At 38.9% G+C, this 19,043-nt stretch overlaps 1 pseudogene across 1 annotated transcript; it reads left to right on the top strand.

Moving 5' to 3' along the window:
• Positions 1 to 2,463: 2,463 nt before the first annotated feature.
• Positions 2,464 to 9,725, top strand: LOC311090045 (cilia- and flagella-associated protein 45-like; annotated as a pseudogene). Its single transcript has 8 exons — positions 2,464 to 2,559; positions 2,641 to 2,778; positions 6,488 to 6,636; positions 6,719 to 6,896; positions 6,978 to 7,107; positions 7,203 to 7,346; positions 9,263 to 9,365; positions 9,500 to 9,725. The product of its transcript is annotated as a cilia- and flagella-associated protein 45-like (transcript).
• Positions 9,726 to 19,043: the final 9,318 nt, after the last annotated feature.

The following is a 19,043-nucleotide window of genomic DNA, read 5'->3' as shown; positions in this document are numbered from 1 at the left end:
TGCATGTTACTATCACAAGCATAATGTTGTGGCCTGCCCAGAAAAACGTTGGTTCTAATAATAGCCCCGGCCACTATTAGAGACCGGCCTTTATTTACCTCCGCCAACAGCGAGACCGGCCAATGTTAGAGACCCGGCCACTAATGGAATACAGGCCACTATTAGAGGATTTACGGTATTTATAAAACAAACAGCTTATCCATATGTATTGTGGAATAAACACAAGACATTAGCCTGACCACTTTGCAATGATACCATTCTCCCGCTTATATTTTTAGCGCGCCAGGCTAACGTTACTGCTCACACATCGGACTAACTTACTGTTATGAACTGATTAAGTTTGCATACCAACCTTTTCCTTGGAGATTCCTTGGCAAGCCCCGTGATGTTCCCTCCTTTTACTAACTACCTTTTACTTTTACTAGAACTAACGGGAGAGTCGCGATCGGATTGGGGTAACGGTTTGGCCGTCGATTAACAAAATGTTGAAATATATTTTTAAGTAACGTTATGTCAGTGAGCCTCCGTCTTGCCTTTAATCACACTGCTTGATCCACGAGCTGGACAATAACTTTATTCTAGAGCTGCTATAAAGCCAAAACACTTTACTTTTAATTTCCTATTATCAATGTAAAGCTGCTTTGGAACAATCTACATTGTTAAAAGCGCTATATAAATGAAGATGACGCCTGGCATTTCTCCCCTTGGGTTTTAGGTTTCGGGAAGGGAACAAAATCCACCGCCCCGCCCAGACTTTTAGGATAGCGGGTATCAGATTTGCACAATCCATACGCACGACGCTTCGGCATGTTTCCCTCACTCGAAAGCTTGCCAGACCTCCCGCGCCTAGTTACGGTTGCTAAGCCACGATTGGCCTGTGGCGGTTTTCGGGCGTGGCTTAGCGAAGGGTCAATTAAGCATTCATATAGGCCAATTCACACTGACAGACAGTGCAGACAGTTGCGCTGTGCCCGACAGCACAGCGCAATATATAATATAATATATTGTGCCCCGACAGACAGCGACCAACGTGGACAAACACCAGATTACAGTACGTCACTTCTCAGACATTCCACAAGCCGACAAGCATGATTCAGCTTGTTATATCGGCAAAAAGCCCTATAAGCCCATGCCAATAGATGCCAACAGGGATAACGCACTGATCCAGAAACACCAGACGAACTGTCTTGTTGCAAAAATGTGTTCTTGGGTTATTTAGCTTGTTTGCTGTACACCTTGTCACATAGCAGCTTTTAGACATATTTTTGTCTTTTATTATAAGTCATAAATGTCATGGAGGCAGTTTCTCGCAATGCAAAGTCAATAGAGGCGGTTGGATTGTTTTCCCACCCGGTGTGGGCGTGGCCTAAATACGCTCTATACGTAACCGCAGTAACTGCGTCTCTATGGAAATTGGAAAGACGATAACAAACTACCAGAAGGCTCACTTAGGCTTAACTTTAGCTTAACTAAACCCCCCCCCCCCCAAAAAAACCCTATAAGCTTTTTCACGTCCACTCGATAGAAATGGTAAGTAACGTTACTTTTACACACCATATACACTATATTATGGCCATTAAAATCCCAAAATGTTATGTTTTCTGGCTTTGTAATGAGTAAGATTTTTAAATGTTTAACGTTAAGTGTCTTATGCTCACCAAGGATGCATTTATTTGATGAAAAATACAATACATCCTCCAGAAATCATTCTAATATGCTGATTTGCTGCTCAAAAAACTTTTTTTTTAAATTATTATTATCAACGTTGAAAACTGTTTCGCTGCTTAACTTTTAGGCTATTTATTTATTTTTGGAAACGAGATAGAACCAGTTTAAATTGATTCAATATTTATATTTAAATGCTGTTCTTTTTAACTTTATAATAAAGAACCCAGAAAAAAAGAATCACATTTTCCACAAAAATATCAGTATTATTATTTTATTTTTTTACATTGACAGCAATATAAACCATTATTAATAAATGAGCACCAATTATAACTGATAAATTGAGCACTAAATCAGCATATTAGAATGATTTCTGAAGGACTTATGTGACACTGAAGACTGGAGTAATGATGCTGAAATTTCAGCTTTGATCACAGGAATAAATTACTATATTATTTTAAAATATATTCACATTGGAAACACTTGTATTACATTTTAATAATATTTTACCATTTTTACTGTATACTTGATAAAATACATGCAGCCTTGGTGAGCAGAAGATACTTTCAAAAACATGAAAATTAATAAAATACAATTATTCCAAACTTTTAACCACCCGTGTATATTCAGCAGGAAGTGTAGTCCAATTCTAGAAGGAATGAATGTTATGAGTCGGTACTTTATAATGAATAAAAAAAGAACCAGAAACTGACTGATTTGTTGTTGTATTAAAGACTCCTGATTCTTAAATCACATAGCGACTCACTAGTTGGTAATTTGACATGCTTTTCAGCCTCAATGCTCTGGGCCATCATCTGGGAAACTGTCGGGCCGCTATCGCACACGGCCCTCACCTCTCATGTGGACGAGACCCTTTTTGGGACCCCCAAACAGGTAGAAAAAAGCTTACTTTATAGTCTTAGACATTAAATGAAAGGTAAAGGAAGATCCAACAGTCTATTGAATCATTCTCAGCATTCTGCTGCTGATATGAAAGATGATGCTGAAGGCAGAAGCGTGAGGTCAAGGACACTGTCACGCACTGCTCCTGCAACCAAAAAGCCAGAGATGATACGCATCATCACTAAAGACCTCATCAGAGACCTCAGGCAAGTAGAAGCAAAAGGTTTTTACACTGTGGAGACATGTAGTTATCCTTATTGAGATATTTACATTACTTGTTCAAAATGTTGGTGTAACCTGATTTGACGTGAATAAAACCAGTAAATCTGTGTATCCCTGAACTGCATATATTGTTTTCACAGTTTTTAAAGGGGTCATGAATTGAGAAATTAAATTATCCTTAATCTTTTGACATATACAAGGTCATTGCACTATAAAAACATCCTGTAAGTTTCAGAACTCAAAACCTCCTTGTTAGTCCAAAAACAACTTTTATTGAAACCAAGCTCTGAAGACAACTAGTTTTGGATTTTGTCATATGACGCAATAGTGCGACGAAAGACCGTCTTCTACATCATCGCATCTTTGGCCCCGCCCACTGGCATTTTAGTGAGATTAGAAGAAAAGAGAGATACAGAATCACTGGACTAAATGTAACATTACCTTCCATGCTAGGAATGTGCATTATTTGTTTGTTTGGAAAATTTCACTGTGAATTCTTTGGCAAATCAGTCGCAATTTCGGCACAGGCTTTGCAAACAGACTTTAACTGCAAGATATGAACCCGACAGTAATGCAACAACATGCAAGTAACCGTGTTCATTTTAATGCTTAATCTGTGATCAGTGATTTCTGATACGTAATGATTCATGTACAGTCAGACGTTCATTGTTTATTGCCGTTTATGCATCAGTAAATCAATCCAGTGACTAAACAGTCAACTTCACATCGTTTCTCTTAGTAGCAATCTGTTATTTAAACTGTGATTAAATTATATACTGACAGCGATCAAAGAACGCTCCCTTTATAATCGCTGGAGCTGCCAATCAATAGGGCTGGGTACCGAGTTCAATACTTTTTGGGTAACGACCGAATTGCCTCGATACTATCGAGTATCGAAAAATGACTCGTTGTTCGGTACCAGATTTCGATACCTAAGGGGTTAACTCGTCAACGTCAGTGCTCAAACAAATGCATATGAAATGCACAACGACACACTTAAATTCGCTCACGCACATACACGCAAACTCTACACACACGAGACGCGCGCGCACAAACCGTCCACGCATATATGAGCCGCGAGCACACACACAAACTCGCGCACATACTCATATGAGACGCGAACACACGCACACACACACACACAATACCCTAAAGATGTGGAAAAGTCGATCGAAAGTGTGGCTACATTTCTCCAGGCTCGATGCCAACAGCGCGTGATGCAGTATTTGCGGTAAAATAATTGCTGCAAAGACCGGTACCACGACAGATATGATGAAGACCTTGACAGTGCACGGAGTAAACATAAGAGCAGAAAGTTGCTCCGTCTTTGACTGGTAAATGAAGAGATACCTTGTTGATCACTCTGACAGTGTTTATATTGCAATAATGACCTACTAAATGTACACTGCCGTTCAAAAATGTATTGGTTAGTCAGATTTTTTTTTTCCAGTAAGGATGCATTAAAGTGATCAAAAATGACCTTAAAACACGTGTAATGTTACAAAATATTTCTGTTTCAAATAAATGCTGTTCTTTTGAAAATTGTATTCGTCAAAGAATCATGAAAAAATGTATCATAGTTTCCAAAATATTAAGCAGCAAACTGTTTTCATATTTCTGTAGGATTATGTGACACTGAAGTAATGATTTTGAAAATTCAGCTTTGACATCACAGGAATAAATTACATTTTGAAATATATTCAAATAAGATTTTAAATTGTAATACTATTTCACAATGTTACATGTTTTACTGTATTTTTGATCAAACAAATTTAGCTTTGGTGAGCATGAGCTCTTTATAAAAAAAAAATTTCCTTTGTGCACTGGCTAAGGAGCATGAGTCAAACTGAAAAAATAAAACCAAAGTTTTTCTGAGGTAATGTGTTATGTAATCTTTGGATTTCATAAAATTGGTATCGAAAAAAGTATCGTTCAGGAACCGGTATCGAAATCAAGGTATCGGTATTGGTATCGAAATTTTTTGAATGATACCCAGCCCTACCAATCAAAGCGCAAGTTTATCAGTAACTGAGTCCATTATTATCAATGACACTGTCTTCACTGAACAATGAATCTCTTATTCACATTGTTTTTGCACTGTTAGTTTTGATGAAAGCATTCGTGAGAGTGCAGAAATCGAGTTGCATTGATAAGATCACTGCATTCATGTGTGTCATCGGCTACAAGCTCATCGCTGCAACCTTTCATGCGAAGGGAGTAGATCTAAATACCTTTAATTTCACTGAGCAGATTGCTCACTAAACCAGTGTCATCATGTTTTCAGGCCATTTCAAGTTAGAATTTTGAAGTGACATAATGTGACTATCAACACATGCAATATCGTTGACGAAAAAAGACGAGACTGAAATGTGTTTAAACATTTTTTTTAAACTTAACCAAAACCACTTGTTTGTGTCAAATAAAGGAGACGACAACACATTGACTGTTTTTTACGAGCGTTCATGCTTACGGTTGCCAGATTTTAATAATTAAATCCCCAGACAGAGCTTTTCTGTTAAAAGAACACGTTTCCTACCCGGCCTTTTCAATAGTATCTGGCAACCATGCGCGCGCTCGCTCTCTACACTGCTGAAGAAGCGCGGATGATCTGAAAACAACACAAGTAAGCTGGAGTTTAGCGATCTTCATTTGAGAATTTTATCTACTTAAATTAAAGTGTCTTTCAGTCGGTCTGTGTTCTGCCACGAGCCGTTTGCGCTATCTGTGCTGCTAAATCTGCGATCAAAATATAGGCTGATATCTAGTGTTTTTAATGTCGATCATATTATACGAGCAAGAATGCAATGTTTCCTGAATATCCACACGATTTCAAATGAGACATTGATTTTATACAACAGTGCAACAAACAGAAGGGTAACATTAAATGATTTACTACATTTAAAACAGTATTGTCATAGGCGTATTGCTCTATTTTGCAACGAAAGCCACAGCAGAACTGCAGCACACAGCGGTGATTCGTGAACGATTCTGTGGCTTAGAATGTTTTGTGAGATTTAATGACCCCGTTCATAAAAATAGCAGCTTGCTTCCTTACTGAATGAATGAATGACTCCATGACTCACTCATAAAGACAGTAACTTACTACTGGCTTTAATTTAATATTTTAAAAGTACCGGTATTACTAAGTTTTTACCATCATTGCATATTTATTTATATTATTATTTATATTATTTATATTATATTTATTTAATTTAAAAATATATATATATAACTTTTTTTTTTTGTCCCTTAGTGGAAAAAATGTGAATGCAGTCTAAGTGGAAGAGGGGGTACCAGGGGGTAGGGCACTCTAAAAACCATTGAACTAAGGAAAAGGGGTATGTAGAATTGCACAAGTGCTACTGCTAAAGAGTGCAATGTCAATACAGCCTGTTACATAAATTTACATTTCTCATAAGCTTAATTGAATTGGCCTAGAGATAAAAAATGTAGGACATTTTTTGTCTAAAGACTACATATAAATAGCTACCTAAATGAATGTTGGTAACTGCAGTTTGACTAAAAGTTGACAAAAAACGCAATGACTTTTCGTCAACTAAAACTAGACTAAAACTATGAAAGACAAAATGTCTAAAATGTGACTAAGACCAATAAGTATTTTCGTCTCAAGATGAAAACTAAGACTAAATCAAAAATGGCTGCCAAAATTAACACTGTCTGGTTGTTGTCATGTCAGGATTCTGCAGAGGAGAGAAAAGCACAGATGCGTCAGGCGCGCCTCTCTCGGCAGAAGAACCAGAAACTCAGTGAGCTCGAGATTACCTGTTGGAACGAGCCAACGCCATGGGAATGGAACAAGAAGATGAAGTCAAGAAGCTCAATGAGGTAGATAGGACCACACTAACAAGCCAAACCATGACGCACTGGTTATTTCCTACATGCAAATGTTGTCTTTGTACTCCTGCAGTTGATTCGGAAAGCGCAGTGCCATGTTGTCCGGGATGCGCAGATTAAGGAGAAGAAACAGAACCGCGCAAAGTGGCTGGAGGAGGAGAAAAGGCTGGATGCCATCATGGAGGCGGAGCGTTGCCGAGCCGTAGAAACTCAGAAAAAAAAAAACAACTACGCAAAGAGCAGATGATTCAGTAAGGATGTTTACACTCTGTATTCCATATACTCTACATACAGTGTATTGCTCCCTGGTTAATGGGTGGGTGTTATTAAAGGGGGAAGCTGTGCGTCCTCGACCAGATCCAGATGCGTCTGGAGGAGAAAATGCTTCAGGATGAGATGAAGGACCAGGAGGGTCAGCAGTTGCTGGAAAACATGGAAAAGATGCAGATGGAGGAGCTCAAAGTACATGCAATATCCAGAAAATTTTATCTCCAGATCAATTTGAATCAAAAGTACCGGTAGTTTTCGAACTCACTCTTTGTGTAATGTTATCTCAGGTCATTGAAAGGAAGAAGGAGCAGAGGAAATTGCTTCAGGATATTCAGAGGATAAATGAGGAGAACCTGCTTGCTAAAAAGCAGAAAAAGGAAGAAGAGAGATTAGCAGATTTGCGTGCTGTAGAGTATACAACCAAGAAGTTTGTAAGAAAAGTCTTTTTAATGGGTTTAATCGCCTCTCTTGACATCCACCACTGTAATCTTAAACTTTAAAATCAGGGGCAGACTGTTCTTGCAGTTCTTACCTTGTTAATCAAATACAATAAATAAGATCAATTAAGCATTCATATAGGCCAATTCACACTGCATCGACAGACAGCGACCAACGTGGACAAACACCAGATTACAGTATGTCGCTTCTCAGACATTCCACAAGCCGACAAACATGATTCAGCATAAAAAGCCCTATAAGCCCATGCAAACACCAGACGAACTGTCTTGTTGCTGTCTGTCTGCGCAGTGTGATTAGGCCTTATAATGTGAGATAAAATTTTCCCTGATCCCTTTTTGTATTAAGTACTACAGACTACTTTAAATGGATAGCTCACCCAAAAATGAAAATTCTGTCCTCATTTACTCACCCTCATGTCGTTCCAAATCTGTAAAACATTTGTTCATCTTCAAAACAAAAATGAAGATCTTTTTGCTGAAATCTGAAAGCTTTCTGTCCCTCCATTGACAGTCTTCGCAACTAACACTTTGACCACTTTCTCATAAAGAGTTCGTAAAAGGAACTGAGTGGTTTAGTCCAAATTTTCCGAAGAGACTCGATTGGTCAGTTTTTCTGTCATTTGGCCAAAATCTCAAGTAACAAACTGTGAAGTGGTTTGCACAGGCAATTGGGCTTGTACAGGATTGGCTATGACTCGACAACACATGCTAGACGAAGACACTCTTCTCCGCTCCTCAAATACATACATATATACATACATAATTATAACCACCCATTTTACAGAAAAAGTGTTTAAATATTAATATTTCAATGCAAAAATGCTGGTTATTCTTGTGCTCATTGTTTTCATCAAGATCTGGCCGTGTGGTCACATAATATATATGGACCATATTATGGTCTAGTTGCAAAAGTTCAAATTGAATCAGAACATTTATGCATCTAAGTCAGACCTCCATGCAACTGGACCGTAATATTCTTCATTGGAAATTAATTATTTCCAGTCTGTCATTTGTCTGTCCATTGATTTTGACCAATATTAGAAGTGGACCACAAGGGAAAAAACATCTTTTTAAGTCTGACCTACTTTACTGTGATCAAAGGAAGGATCATATAACGGTAGATTAATATGTTGAGACAAGCTAAACAAAAAACTTCAAGGGCCTGGCAACATCAGCAGCTGCAGTTGGCTTGCCCACCAAGCCACATTGAATAGCCACATCAATCTGTTACGTTGCTAAATGGCCACGGTTACCTGCTGCTGAGTGCGGTTATTTCTATCTGTTTTTAATTTCCTATACAGATCACGTGAGGTCCCGCCGGCTGTGATTGTGGGCGGGGCAACTGCTTTAAAGACGCCCAGTCTGGAGACCGGAAGCTCTCTCTCACTTCCCATCCGCTCCTGGTAGCAGACGGAGCACAAGCTCCGACGCGTACTCGGCCTGCTGCTTCCTTTGAACTTGTTTAGAGCTTGTTTCAATGTTGGTTTCACAAGCACGATCCCGATATGGGATTATTGTTTGTTATTTTTAGTTTATTGTATTTATTTACAGCTGGTGGTAACTGGTGATGGGTTTTTGCATATTATTTAGTACAGATTAGTGGAGAGCAGGAGAAAGAGGACCCGGAAGACTCACACAAACTCTGTCTTTTGTTTTGAACGGGAGGCAGGCAAGTTTCATCCGCTTTGAAGAATAGTGTGGGTCAGGGTTTTCTTTTGTTTTTGTTATGTTTATTTTTGCCACCATGCTCTGCGTACGCTAAGGCGTATCACCTAATTAAAATTATTTATTTACACTGTCATCGAATCTCTGTGGTCTTTTATATGTTATGTCGATCCATAATTAATTTGATGGGTTCGTAACACAATCCCAGATGTGTTTAACTCTAGGAACGAGAGGCAGAGTATGAAGCTGAGCAGGTACGAATCAAAAAAGAGGAAGTGGCACGACAGAGCTCTTCAAGAACGGGACAGGGAGCATAAAGCCGAGCAGGTAAAATGTTACAGTATGTCTTTATAAAAAATAACTAAATTCCTTTGTATGAGATGTATACCCATGATAGCGTAATACATTTTGCATGCTGGATTCTGGATTTCAAATAAATTAGTTTTTCTCTGAACTGTGAGGATGAGATCAGGGCACGGAGGAACCAGGAAGCGGCTGCGAGGGAATGGAGAAGAAAAGAGAAAGAGCAGACTTTGAAAAAGCTGGAAGAGGAGCCAAAGGCTGCTCGTTTGGAACAAATGACTCATAAGAATCACTTGGTGTCCATTGAAGCCAGACGAGAAAGCAGACTTTGAAAAAGCTGGAAGAGGAGCCAAAGGCTGCTCGTTTGGAACAAATGACTCATAAGAATCACTTGGTGTCCATTGAAGACAGACGAGAAAGAGCAGACTTTGAAAAAGCTGGAAGAGGAGCCAAAGGCTGCTCGTCAATGGTGCAAATGACTCATAAGAATCACTTGGTGTCCATTGAAGCCAGACGAGAGAGAGCAGATTTTGAGAGGGTCCTGAGATACAAACACCATCACATGTATCAAGTACTATTAGCATGGCCGTACACAAGGTTTTAGAAATACAGAGGTACAAAAACTAAGCTTGCTAACATTTTCGGGTCCCCCCAATCTACATTTGTGCATTTTAAAGGGGTCATATGATGCTATTTTAAAAGTTCATTATTTTGTTTATTGGGTGTAATAGAATAGGTTAACTTGCTTTTATGTAAAAAAAAACAACACTTTACATACTGTTTACATACTGTATATTATTGCATAGCCTCTATTCCCAGTCTGTCTGAAGCACAGATTGCTCTGATTGGCCAGCTGACCCAGTGCATTGTGATTGGCCAAAATCCTCAATGCACTTCCCATAATTGGAAACTCCAAGGCTTCTAAAGCAAATGTAAACACAGTTAATAATGGCTTTGGTATAACCGAATCAGTTAGAGCCCGAAATAATCAAGCAGATAGACCAGAACCAATTTCTGCAAGCACGTCTAGAGCAGGGCTGCGTTTCCCGAAACCTTCTTAACACTACGTCGTTCTTAAGTTACACCTTAAGCTGTACCTTAGCGATAATACGTGTTTCCCGAAATGTTCTTAGTTAAGTATACCTTCTGTAAGTCATGCGTTCGGAAGGTTGGTCTGGACCACTCTTAGCTTTACCTTATCACTGTTGCAGGTCTATACGAATATAACTCTGAAGTTTTAATACATTCAGACAGTGTTCAGTTAGGCTCATTCAAGTGTTTTCATGCAAATAATAAAACTGTCATTACACTGATTGTTGTTAGATTTTTTATTATATTATTATATATATTATATTATATTATTCATTTAATTAAAGAGCGCTTTTAAAGGCCAGTGAAAGCATAGGCTACTGTTAGTAAGTTAGCTACTGTTAGCTACTGTAAGTCCTAGGCCTATTCGGACGCTAATTGTTTCTCATGGGCTTGTATTTTAAACATTTACAGGGGTAAGTCGGTGATTTTAGTGCCGTCCGAATCCATAATATCAGTGTTTTTAGTCACCCAACCCGCGTAAAAATCCCTGGCCAAATTAGTACCTACTGTTTTTTGGCAAACAGGTCGTGTGGTAATTTAATTGCCGTCTGAATCCACATCTCTGAGTTTACAAGAAGAGATTCAAAATTCACTATTTAAATCCTTTTTGATCACTGCAGAGCACCGTACGTAAGATGTACACTTTTATTTAGTCCTAATAAATGCAATTTAGAGGGGAGAATGGACAAAGATAACATTGAAGATTGTATGCTGTATACTCCTTTTCCAGGGCACAGCAGGATTTAATTGAGAAAGAACGAGATAAAGAGGAGCAGCGGCATCAACACATCCAGAGGCATGCTGAGGCTGTGAGGCAGCAGATACGGGAGAGAGAAGTGCAGGCCGTCAGCCAGCGCCGAGAGCTGTTTCGAGAGGGGAACGACTGGAGGAGGCGGCGCGCAGTCGCAGAGCCCGACTGGACGAGATTAAAGAAAAGAAGCTAAGGGAACTCAGGTATGTCCTTAGAGTAAAGTAGACAGCAAAATGCATTTTCTTTATATATACACTATTCTCTTTGCCACCGACATTGACTCAGGCGTGTTCTGGCGCAAACGTTCCCTGGTGCTATTTTGCAGTTCCAGAAAACAATTCCACCACAGACCAGGAAAAACCTAGTCTAAAGTCAGTGGCGCATTATTCAGATGCTATTTTAAGGGCGCATGCTTGGCCATAATGTAGCGTGTGCACAACGCGCATACACTTTGCTTCTCTCATCTACACACAGCAGTTGCCATTTTTGCAAACCATACATAATTACAAGGAAAAATATTCCACATCAGGGAAATCATTGTGGTGTCCATGAAGATGTGATTTATCTGTGATAAATCTAGCTTACATATTTACCAAAATTATTATACGCCTGTTTAACTGAACAATGTTACTTCTCTGTCTTTTATGGCCCTGACGAGAACGTCAGTCTCCTCGGCTTTGAACTGCTCCTGGCAAATCTGCCGTTATAACAGCAATCCGCCATGGAACAAGCGCGCCTGCTCTTAAAGGGAATGTGAGATGACGCTCTGATTGGTTTATGGCACGTTACGCCCAAACCACACCTATGAGTAATGAAGCTACTTCAGACCAACCCATTTTAGATTTGCGTCGGGCGCAAGAGTCATTTATCCCGTCGGTATAATAGCAACAGCGCCTTAGATCCGCCCACAAAGTTACTTGCGTTTCGCGTTTGATACTTGCGTTTCAGATCGTTAAAATAGGGCCCATAGTGGCATTCAGGGTTTTTATTGGGAACAAGTCTAAGGCCCAAAAGATTGTCATAAATTCAGTGTTTTTTTATGTACATTTTATGGTGTCGAGGCCAGCATTTATCCCCTATAAAGTTACCATAAACTTCGCAGCTTTAAAAAACAATCATCATTCCTAATGCCGAAACATGACAGCCAATACGAGTCAGAGTAACGTTAAGGCAGAAATGTTTTCAAAGTCTTTTACACCGCGAGTCTGACAACTGGACACACTGCCGAACAAAGTACCGCACGTCGGAAAGCAAGCCTGAGGTAAGTTAGCTTACAATGTTAACTGTCCTGTCAGATACAGACAGCGATGTTGCCAATGTCATTATTTTTAATTTTGACATAGAAGTGGGCGAGATAATATTGCGAGCGGGCGCGGGCGCCGTGAGCGCTGAGCGAGCAGGAACAGTGCAGTGTTATTCATTGCGCGGCTCGCGAGCCTCATGTGTCTCGCCAAGCTTTAATTTGTGGCTCGCATGGCGATAAATAATACGGTGATATGATGCATTCACTAGAGATATTTCATAAAAACATTAATAACAAGTAGGGCTTTAACATAACCCGTTAAAAACTCAAAGTGTCAGCTCTATTACAAATAATTTCGATCGGATTGAAAGGGGTGGTTTATCGAGAGAACGTGAAAAAACTTGATCGATTGAAAACCTAAACTGAAAGGACGACGTATGACCATAGACTGTAAGCGTATGACGCGCTGAACGAGCTGTTCTCCTGATTAATAAAGTGTCATATAAATGAGTATCCTTTCATTCTATAATTCTCCTTTCACTCAGCATCTGTGAAGTGAAGCAGGACAACGGCCCACCAGTCCTTGTTTAAGATTATCATACAGACGACTGGTTTGGGGCATTTTTAATGCGTGATAAATAGTAGTAGTAAATAGTTTTTTTTCTCTGACACCCGATGAAACGCGTAGATCAGCGGCCCATTGGTTCTTTTCTTGATTGACACTGGGCTAGCCCAATCTAATCTTTAATGTGAAGTATAGAAATATACTCTTTCAAGTATAGAAATTAGTACAAAACTAATTATGAAAGTTTCCTTTATTTTTCAGTGCATTTGTTTTACAATATATGGCTATTACTATCATGGGATTAATATAACTATTATTGTAATAGTAATGTAGACAGACACTGTAACTAAAAGAGTTTTGAATTTTTCTTTGTTTAATTTGCACCAGATTGATGAATTTAACATTAAAAAGCACAAAATTTTCGTACGGGGGAGGTATATGCCGCATCCTTCTCACCTTTTTTACCCCTGACCTGTTTTCATGCCTGATTAAGGGGCAATATTTGCCATCTTAAATTGATTTCCAGGGGCATTTTATCCCTATATATGGACATTGTTTCTAAACGTATTTAGAGGTATGCATCACCTTTTATGTCAAATTCTAACATTCAAATTAAATTATCGTTAGCCTCATGGCATAATTGCCCAAGTAATTTTTTTTAAAAATAGGACGTAGGCAATTATGCTATGAGGCTAAATAACACAGTCCCAATGTCAAATTAAATCATTAAATTAAAATCCATCCTTGCAGTGCAGAGGTGACACAGAAGCGTTATCAAAACTGGCATTAGCCTACTATATTTACACTTCATTTACAATTGCATAAATAAAGCTATGCAATATTTAAATCTGAAATGATTTATAATTGTAACGTTTTAATTAAAGGATATTTTAAATATGAAACTAAAACCACCAGTAGGTGGCGGCAAGTCACTGTCTTAGCGAGTTGTTGGAGTCATTTATTCAACCGATTTGTTCAAACGGCTGATTCATTCAGAAAAACAAGTGATTGTTCATTGAATCGTTAAAATGATTCGTTCAAAACGCGGATTTCAGTAAAAAAAACAACAAAAAAAACATCGCTGTCTGTTGGACCACGGCTTCATTATGAAATTCTCGTCGGCGAAATAAAGTAAAAATTGACAATATTGTGTCCAAAAAGTAACTCACAATGTTAACTTTATTGTTAATTTAACTGTTGTATAAAATAAATAGCACATTTGCAATTGACCCTTCGCAGGGAGCTTGATTGACAGGCGATCTAACCAATCATAATCCGCCATTTTGTCCGACAAAGCAGTCAGGAGAGATAGCAGATTAACATGGGAGGATTTGAACTTGAAAAACGGAATGTACTGACGCCTTCCCGCGGTTTGAAACAACATTCCTTATGTTCATTCATGTTTATTTGATGCTATAAATGGTCTGGCAACTCAGCATTGTCTGGGCTCAATCCGAGGGGCGGGATAAACGGCTGTACACGATTTGATTGGCCTGACTAGAGTGGTTTTTCCAGCTCGAAAGTCAACGGAGAGTTGCTAGATTACACTGGCTGCAAAATAAATTTTGCGTCTAGATTTCTAGGCTATGAGTCACCCCTATTTTATCCACACTGCACTGGCTGCCTGTCAAATTTAGAATTGATTTTAAAATGTTATTATTATTTGTAGGGCTGCACGATTTGGGGAAAATGTCATATTGCGGTAATTGAGGTCAATATTGCGATTGCGATATACGATATAATAAACAAATGGTTTCATGAGTCAACTTGCTTGGTTCTCAAGGAAAATAAATGCACACACAGATTAGTGATAATCAGCCTAAAGAAAAAACAGGGTTCGTACGGGTGCTTGAAATCCTTGAAAGTGCTTGAATTTTGATGTGTTTTCAAGGTTTGAAAAGAGCTTGAATTTTGGATACAATGCTTGAAAATGCTTGAATTTGTAACTCTATTTCTTTCACAAGAAATATCTTTCTGACGAAATAGTTCTTTATTAAATGGAGAAAAAAAAATGTAGCCCTTCAGAATCAGATACAGATTGATTTGCGTTACGCTGGCCAGAGCAAAAGTAGGCGGAGTTTTCATTTTGATTTCCGCGGTTGTTTGGATGCACCGTTTTTATTGGCCACGCAGCGGCAACAGTTGAACTATTTTAAACTTTGACCGCGGCGTGCGCGCGAGCTCGCTGAGCTCCGCTTTGGTCCGAGTCGCGCGACGCAAGCCATTGAAATATATCGGTTTCATTTCATAGCGCAGCGCGGTCCGCGTCTTATCTGAAAGGGCCATTAGTGACTGAGAGTACTTGGTGTGATAATGTAATGTAAGTATTGCATGTCCGTTATGTCACGTTCATTTGTGGAATATGCAGTGAACATTGCCAAAATTACAGAACTGTAACGTGCAAATTAACCTGCAAACGTTAGCACAGTGCATAACAGCAGTCGTTGATTGCTGAACTGAAATCAATCAGTGTCATTAGTATACTGTTACTGTAAGGTTTAGGACGGCCCTATGCAATATTTACACTGCTCTATTCCAGTAAATGTATTAGCTAACGTTATGTCTTGGCCCAGGACATCTTGGTAATGAAATACATTTATCAGGCAGGTGCCTGTGCACTCAGATATTGTTCAAACCTTGTCTATATCAAGAATGTGTCCCAAAACGGGAACGCCTGTCAAATATTTCTGAATATTTCTAAGTCTTCATATTTGAAATTAATTCAGTTTTACAGCCTATAAAATCACATTATCTGGTATTGTAAGCAATATTTGGACATTAATATAATGAAATTATAGGCTATATGATACATTTTGAAGAATAAAACTTTAATAAGAATCAGTATATTTAATTCATGCAGTGAAAACTAAGCAGTGTTTATTTTTACATTTGATTAATCAGTTTCTGTTGTTAAATAAACCTAATGTAGGATAACCTGAACCCCTAAACCCCAGTGATGTTAAAACACTTCTTATGCTACAGAACACTGATGTTCACTGTCTTGAAGTTGTAGGGATATTTTCTTATCACAAAAAAAATGTGAAACACGTATGTGTACAGTAGGTTATATCATTTTAAAGATATTTTAAAGATAATTTAAGTTAATTTGACACACTTTAAGCATTATCGTATCGCATATTGAATATCGCATTATTTAATGAGTTATTGCATATCTCATTTTTCTTCAATATCGTGCAGCCCTCTGCTATTATGAAACATTTGGCTGTTTATCTCTTTTGATGTGATAAAAACACTAAATAATAATTTTAACTATGTATTGGTATTTAATTTACGGTAGTGTAAGGTGCTGGAAAAAGCTTTAAAATGGACCTGGAAAGTGCTTAAAGTGCTTGAATTTGACCTTGGAAAAAGTGTACGAACCCTGAAAAAAGTTCTTTAGTCAAGAGCAGTGAGTGTTTTTCTCTGTTCTCTTTGTTCTTTGATTAACTTTAGCGACAGATATAATTAGTGGCTACTGTGGGACTACTCCCTTTAAGACTAGCCGCTGTCAGAGACACGCTCACACGCGCCTCATTCTCTCACGAGTCACAACTCTTCACGTTTATCATAAGACTACTCTTATGTTATTAAGATACTCGACAAAAAGACATTTTGGCATAATTGTGTGTGTTATTGTTCGTTCAAGCTCGAAAGAGAACTGTATTCTGGCATGCTGTTTTGTGCGCACGCACGATATTAGCGCGAGTCTTTCTGTGTGTCACAGTCAGGACATTCACAGGCAGCGCGTTCATTTTGGCATACATGTTATTAGAGTTCTCAACGGGCCTGAAAATTACAACCCGACCCGACCCGGCCCGTGGCTTTTAAAGCCCGGACCCGATCTAACCCGACACATCAACATAATTATCTGCCCGAACCCGGCCCGCGGCCCGACGCGCGTCGGATTTTTTATAATATATTCACATTTTCACAGATTCTGTAAGGGGTTCACAAACTTTCAAGCACCACTGTATATCCTCGCTATAGCAATAATTGATATAATGTCTGCGTTATTTTGAACATATGCATCTTCCTAGACTCCTGGCATCTGAGCCACAGTGGATGAATTTCATTTATGAATAAAATATGCCTAGGAAATTTGGTAAAGTCTTATGTGTTTGTGACCGAAGTCTTAGACTTCTTCCTGAGTCTCTCCATCTGTGTCCGACTCCGGTTCGGACATAAAAGGTTGAAAGCTACTAACTATTTCTGACATTTTGGCTGTGTGAGATTCTCCAGTTTTGTTGTTGCTGCCAGAGTATCTGAAGCACAAGCTGTTAGTAGTGGGAAGTTCAGATCATTTTACTGACTCGGATCTTTGAGTCTCGTTCAGCAAAATGAACAAATCTTTTTTCGAGTCATTTCGTTCATTTCAGCATAATATAATTGCTCACCAGAATACTCACCAAAATGTTGTAGCGTTCAGAAGTTCCGCAATTAACACTAAAGTCCAATTTAATCAAACTATTAATCTCGTACGAGCCTCCACTATGTTACGGGCAGTCGGACACCACCCTTAACATAAAGGAGAGACACACACAGATCAGCTCGTATCAAAAATAGGGGTATGTTTATTTAACACATGTGTAGGAACAAGCACCAGAGCTGAGGGACGTAACACTACTGTAAATAAAGAGTTACAACTACGATTAGAGTTGTTTGCATAAAATGCACCGTGAACATTCACATCTTTGCCCTGTTATAGGCTACAATTTATCACCATAAATACTATTTTCTCAATTCTGCGCATATATTTTTACTTGCATCAATTGCTCGATCAATATTATCATCACATATTTCAAATTTTAACTGTAGGTACCACAAATAATTTAATATAGGTAGGTTTGTGTATATTTTACACGTAGTACAATACTGTATGTAACACCAGACAGATAATGATTTATGAAACGGATCTTTACTCATCTCACTTGCACAAAATAAATGCAGTAATGGAAAGCATAGAAACACGCAGGTGAAATACACTGAAAATGATATGCATTTAAAAATTTGGTCGGGTTGAAGTCATGCCTCTGGATCTTCTGTATCCACTCGGCCCGTACCGCAGCATCAACAGGGAATGCATGAAAGCTAACTTCTCTGTTGTAACGTGACGAAATGGTACATAACGGCACACAACCATGAAGTGCTGAGGCGGTCACCTAATTTAATTGCCGTCTGAATCATCCACATCTCTGAGTTTACAAGAAGAGATTCAAAATTCACTGTTTAAATCCTTTTTGATCACTGCCGAGCACCGTACGTAAGATGTACACTTTTATTGCTGAAATGCTGGAAAATATTTACAAGAACAATATTTCATCGCAGATCCACCTCAGCGAACAAAAATGGGAAAGAGAAGAAAGCACTTAAAAATTTGAAATGGTTATCATGGCAGCAATATATGATACAATTTTAAAATATGTAGCAGGGATGTGATTTTTCCGGATTAATCCGGAATTCCGGATTTTCCGACCTGAAAATGTGACCTACGTGAATCATGCAGATCTGTAAAAATCTCACAGCCGTCACCATGGTAACCCGGGACGGAACCACAATCGCCGCGAATCGCGGCCACACCGGGCGGCACGTCAACATGGTTACAGATGGCAGAGAGATGCAATCTTTCCCCGCCCAGCGAGTGCTTGAAGTGCGTCAGAAACAGAGCGCGCGCGCGATCAGTTGTTGGTAATTTGTTGTGTAGCGTGCGCGACGCCGCATCCATATATACAGCATTGCTTTTTTTTGAGGGCGCTTAACACACAGGCTCGTAGAAACGGGCCTGGCAGCTCGCGCCAGTTCTAGACGCGGTGAAAGTTTCCTGATTGTGACGGATGGCCGAATTTACGTGACACATTATAAATGAGCATTATAGTCTGCGATAGATACAGTGCCAAAAAGAAGAGAAGAGGATAAAAGGGGATAAAGACAGAGGTAAAGTGATGTAGTGAATGAACAGTTTATCTAATTGCATAGGAGTAAGATACTATAATTTCATGGCAGTTATTTTTTACCTTAAACTTAATGTTAGCAGTTGTTCTGAGTTCTCCAGAC

The sequence above is a fragment of the Abramis brama genome (genome assembly GCF_963993115.1).
Source record: "Abramis brama genome assembly, chromosome: 9".
NCBI classification, from domain to species: domain Eukaryota; kingdom Metazoa; phylum Chordata; class Actinopteri; order Cypriniformes; family Leuciscidae; genus Abramis; species Abramis brama.
This window is presented reverse-complemented; position numbering and strand designations above follow the sequence as displayed.